Source organism: Motacilla alba, unplaced genomic scaffold (genome assembly GCF_015832195.1).
Source record: "Motacilla alba alba isolate MOTALB_02 unplaced genomic scaffold, Motacilla_alba_V1.0_pri HiC_scaffold_28, whole genome shotgun sequence".
In the NCBI taxonomy this organism is placed as follows: Eukaryota; Metazoa; Chordata; class Aves; order Passeriformes; family Motacillidae; genus Motacilla; species Motacilla alba.
In genome coordinates this window covers 291,926-297,925 of record NW_024037374.1, presented here as the reverse complement: position 1 = coordinate 297,925, position 6,000 = coordinate 291,926, and positions in this window count along the sequence as shown.

The following is a 6,000-nucleotide window of genomic DNA, read 5'->3' as shown; positions in this document are numbered from 1 at the left end:
GTCCCCAATGTCCCCAATGTCCTCAAATGCCCCAATGTCCCCAATGTCCCTCCTGCTGTCCCCAATGTCCCCAACGTCCCCAATGTCTCCAATCCCCCTGATGTCCCCAAATGCCCCAAATGTCCCCAATGTCCCCAATGTCCCCGACATCCCCAGTGTCCCCCCGTGTCCCCGTGTCCCCACCGGCGTCGTCGAGCAGGACGTTCTCGGGTTTGAGGTCGCGGTAGACGATGCGGTGCTGGTGGAGGTGCTCCAGCCCCAGCAGGATCTGCGCCGTGTAGAAAACCGCGCGCGGCTCCGCGAAGCCCGGGTTCTCCTCGTCCACGTTGTAGATGTGGTACCTGGGGACATCATTGGGGACACTAGGGACACCACAGGGACATCAGGGACATTGGGGACACAGGGGACACCACGGGAACACCACAGGGACATGCTCAGAGCACGCGGCTCCGCGAAGCCCGGGTTCTCCTCGTCCACGTTGTAGATGTGGTACCTGGGGACATCATCGGGGACATCGGGGACACTAGGGACACCACAGGGACATCAGGGACATTGGGGACACAGGGGACACCACGGGGACACAACAGGGACATGCTCAGAGCACGCAGCTCCGCGAAGCCCGGGTTCTCCTCGTCCACGTTGTAGATGTGGTACCTGGGGACATCATTGGGGACACTAGGGACACCACAGGGACATCAGGGACATTCATGCTCAGAGCACGCGGCTCCGCGAAGCCCGGGTTCTCCTCGTCCACGTTGTAGATGTGGTACCTGGGGACATCATTGGGGACATCGGGGACACTAGGGACACCACAGGGACATCAGGGACACCACAGGGACATCAGGGACATCGGGGACACCACAGGGACATCAGGGACACCACAGGGACACCATGGGGACACCACAGGGACGTGCTCAGTGCACGCGGTTCTGCAAAGCCCGGGTTCTCCTCGTCCACGTTGTAGATGTGGTACCTGGGGACATCATTGGGGACATCGGGGACACCACAGGGACATCAGGGACATTGGGGACACAGGGGACACCACAGGGACACCACAGGGACATGCTCAGAGCACACGGCTCTGCAAAGCCCGGGTTCTCCTCGTCCACGTTGTAGATGTGGTACCTGGGGACATCGGGGACATCGGGGACATTGGGGACTCTGGGGATATTGGGGACTCTGGGGACATCGGGGATATTGGGGACATTTTGGTACCCGGGGACACCGTGGGGACACGGCGGGGACAAGATCAATGTGTGTGGCACCAGCACAGTGCCAAGGTCACACCAGGGTCACACCAAGGTGACACCAAAGCCATGCCAGGGTCACACCAGGGTGACACCAGGGTCACACCAAGACCAATCACAAAGCCACTCTGAGGCCACTCTGAGGCCACCCCGCTGTCCCCAAGGCCATCCCGCTGTCCCCCAGGCCCCCGCGGCCACGTACCGCAGGTCGCCGCCGTTCATGATGGTCATGACGAGGCAGAGGTCGGTCTTGGTCTGGAAGGCGCAGGCCAGGGACACGATGAAGCGGCTGTGGACGCGCGCCAGGATCCGCTTCTCCACCAGCGCCGCCTGGGGACACGGTGGGGACACGCTGGTGACACGCTGGGGACACGCTGGGGGCATGGGATGGCGCCACCATGGACATGGGATGGACAGGGACACGCCAAGGACGCGCAGGTGGCACATGCCAAGGGACAGACACAGGGACCGAGGGGACATCCGAGGGGACAGAGGGACAGGTTGGGGACAGAGGGATAGATTTGGGGACAGAGGGATGGATTTGGGGACAGAGGAGCAGATTTGGGGACAGAGGGACAGATTTGGGGACAGAGGAGCAGATTTGGGGACAGAGGGATGAATTTGGGGACAGAGGGACAGATTTGGGGACAGAAGAGCAGATTTGGGGACAGAGGGATGGATTTGGGGACAGAGGGACAGATTTGGGGACAGAAGAGCAGATTTGGGGACAGAGGGATGGATTTGGGGACAGAGGGACAGATTTGGGGACAGAGGAGCGGATTTGGGGACAGAGGGATGGATTTGGGGACAGAGGAGCGGATTTGGGGACAGAGGGACAGATTTGGGGACAGAGGAGCAGATTTGAGGACAGAAGGACACCTGAGGGTTCTGAGGCACACCCATGGGCGCAGAGGGGACAAGGGGCCACCCTTGGGGCCACCCCTGGGGCCACCCACCTCGTATCCCTTGCGCTTCTTGAGGCGTTTCTTGTTGAGGCGTTTGTTGGCGTACATCTTGCCGGTGGCGCGGCGCTGGCAGGCGCACACCTCGCCGAAGCCGCCCTTGCCCAGCACGCGGAACTCGGCGAAGGCGTCGGCGTTGACGGCCTGGCTCTCGAGCCACTTGAACTGCACGAAGCGGCTGAACTCGGGCGAGGCCCGGTACGGCCCCCAGGCCGCCGCCTCCAGGTGCGCCAGCAGCTCCCGCCGCGCCGGCACGAAGGCGTCGCCCGGGAGCGTGGAGCCTGAGGGGCAGCGGGGAGGGTTAGGGGGTGTCATGGCCACCGAGGGGACAGGGTGTATGGCTGCCGTTGGGGTGTCATGGCTGCCATTGGGGTGTCATGGCTGCCACTGAGGTGTCTGAGGTCGTCACGGACATGGTTGGGGTGTCATGGCTGCCATTGGTGTCATGGCCGCCAGTGGGGTGTCATGGCTGCCAATACTATCATGGCTGCCATTGGGGTGTCATGGCTGCCATTGGGGTGTCATGGCCGCCATTGGGGTGTCATGGCCGCCAATACCATCATGGCGGCCATTGAGGTGTCATGGCTGCTGTTGGGGTGTCATGGCTGCCATTGAGGTGTCATGGCCGCCAATACCATCATGGCTGCCATTGGGGTGTCATGGCCGCCATTGGGGTGTCATGGCTGCCAATACCATCATGGCTGCCATTGGAGTGTCATGGCTGCCACTGAGGTGTCATGGCCGCTGAGGTCGTCACGGACATGGTTGGGGTGTCATGGCTGCCAATAACATCATGGCTGCCGTTGGGGTGTCATGGCTGCCATTGGAGTGTCATGGCTGCCATTGGGGTGTCATGGCCGCCATTGGGGTGTCATGGCCGCCAATACCATCATGGCTGCCATTGGGGTGTCATGGCTGCCATTGAGGTGTCATGGCCGCCATTGGGGTGTCATGGCCGCCAATACTATCATGGCTGCCATTGGGGTGTCATGGCTGCCATTGAGGTGTCATGGCCGCCATATTGGAGCACTATGGCCGCCATATTGGAGGACGCCATGTCAGCCATGTCAACATCACGGCTGCCATATTGGCACTACATCCGCCATGTTGGTGCCATGTCGGCCATGTTGATGTCACGGCCGCCATATTGGAGCCGTGTCAGCCATGTCAACATTAAGGCCACCATATTGGAACCATGTCAGCCATGTCAACGTCATGGCCGCCATATTGACACTACATCCGCCATATCGGTGCCATGTCATCCATGCCAATGTCACGGCCGCCATATTGGAGCCGTGTCAGCCATATTAATGTCACAGCCGCCATATTGGAGCCATGTCAGCCATATTAATGTCACAGCCGCCATATTGGAGCCGTGTCAGCCATGTCAACGTCACGGCCGCCATATTGGAGCCGTGTCAGCCATATTGATGTTACTGCTGCCATATTTGAGCCGTGTCAGCCATATTAATGTCACTGCCACCATATTGGAGCCGTGTCAGCCATATTAATGATACTGCCGCCATATTGGAGCCGTGTCAGCCATATTAATGTCACAGCCGCCATATTTGAGCCGTGTCAGCCATATTAATGTCACAGCCGCCATATTGGAGCCGTGTCAGCCATATTAATGCTACTGCCACCATATTGGAGCCGTGTCAGCCATATTAATGTCACAGCCGCCATATTGGAGCCGTGTCAGCCATGTCAACGTCATGGCCGCCATATTGGAGCCGTGTCAGCCATGTCAACGTCACGGCCGCCATATTGGAGCCGTGTCAGCCATATTGATGTTACAGCCGCCATATTGGAGCCGTGTCAGCCATGTCAACGTCATGGCCGCCATATTGGAGCCGTGTCAGCCATGTCAACACCATGGCCGCCATATTGGCACCCACCCCCTGTCCCCCTCACCTGTGGCCGGCGCGGTGGCGGCGGCGGTGAGGAACCCGCAGTGCTCGGACCCTCCCGGCGTGAAGAACCGGCTCCGCAGCTTCTTGGCCGCCGCCTCCCTCTCGGCGTCCTCGCACTGCTCGAAGGCCTCGATCTCCGCCCACAACGCCCCGGCTGCCGCGAACTCGGGCGAACCTTCCAGAAACCTCCGGAACAGCAGCTTCCCGATGGGCTGCTCCACGCACTGCCACCGGAACGACGTCTCCTGGCCGCCATCTTGGGTGTGGCCGGGCGGGGCGCCGTTGGGGGCCCCGGGACCCCCGTTCTGGGCGCCGGCGGCGCCGCCCAGCTGGGCGCGCAGGGCCTCGCACTGGGAGATGTGGGGCAGGCGCAGCCGCGCCTTGGAGCGCCGGTCCTTGCCGCCGCCGCCGCCGGGGCCGCCGCGGGCCGACACGTAGGCCGAGTTGGCCACCACGGTCTCCAGACCCCCGATGTCCATGGCTGCCGGGGGGTGGGGTGGGGGGTCAGGGGACACCTGGGGAGGAGCGGGGGGGGGACACCGGTGGCACCGGTGGAAGCGCTGGGTGGCACTGGTGGGGTGGCCTGGGGGGGTTTTGGGGTGCGGGGGGGGTTTGGGGGCGCTCATGGGACGCGTGGGGGGGAAGAGGGGGGTCTCATGTGACATGGGGGGGGTCTGGGGGGCACGTGGGACACACGGGGGGTGGGGGGGAGCCTTCAGAGGACGCATGGGGGGGGGTCTGGGGGGTTCTAGGGGAGGGTCGGGGTCCCTGCTGTGGCACATGGGGGGGGGGGTTGGGACTGGGGGGAGCTCTCCTGTCACACATGGGGGGGGTCTCGGGGGCTGTAGGGGGGAGTCTGGGGGGTCCCTCCGGTACCAAAAGGGGGGGGTCTGGGGGACTCTGGGGGTCCCCTCCTGTGCCAAATGGGGGGGTTGGGGGGCCTGGGGGTCCCTCGTGTGCCACGTGGGGGGGTATGGGGGTGGGGGGGGGCTCTCTTGTCCCACACGGGGGGTCGGGGGGACTCTGGGGGTCCCTCCTGTCACACGTGGGGGGGTGGGGGGACTCTGGGGGTCCCTCCTGTGACAAATGGGGGGGGTCTGGGGGTCCACGAGGATGTGACCACGCCCCCCCCCCCGGGTAAGGTCGCATGGGGGGGGTGGGGGGGGGGGGGGGGGTCGCGGCTCTTAAAGGGCCCGCGCTATAATTAGCGTAAGCGGCTCAGCGCGTGCCCTAAGCCGCTTTCGGGGCCTCTCGCACGAGATTTAACCCCCCCCACCCCCCAAAATCCTCCCCCCCCCCCCCCCCGGGGAATCCCGACAGGCCCCGGGGCCGCGGGGGGCGATGGGAACGGGGTCACCCCCCCCCCCCTCAACACCCCCCCCCCCAAAAAAAAAAAATGGGCCACAAAGGATTCTGGGAGAGACCCCCCCCCCCCAAAGGGGGTGGATCCTACGGGGGGTGATGGGGAGGGGGGGGTGGGGGGAGGGACCATCCACTCCCCCCCCCCCCGCGGAGGCCCCGCCCCTTCAGGGGTCGCTTTTGACCCCCGATCCCGCGGGACTCCTCCTCTCTGGGGACCCCCCCCCAAATCCACGGACCCCTCCCCCTCCAGGGCCCCCCACCACTGGGGACCCCTCCCAGGATCTCCCCCTCTCGGAGACCCCCCCGCGATGACCCCAAGACCCCCCCGCCCAGGACCCCGACTCCCGGGAGACCCCTGACCTCTGACCCCGGGGTTCCCCCACCCTGAGACCCCCCCCCCCCCACACCCAGGACCCCCACTTGGGCACCTCCCACCCCTCCGGGACCCCCCACCCCCGCTGTCCCGCGGGTCTCAGGTGTCCAGAACCCCCCCTCCCCATGAAGATCCCCCTCCCC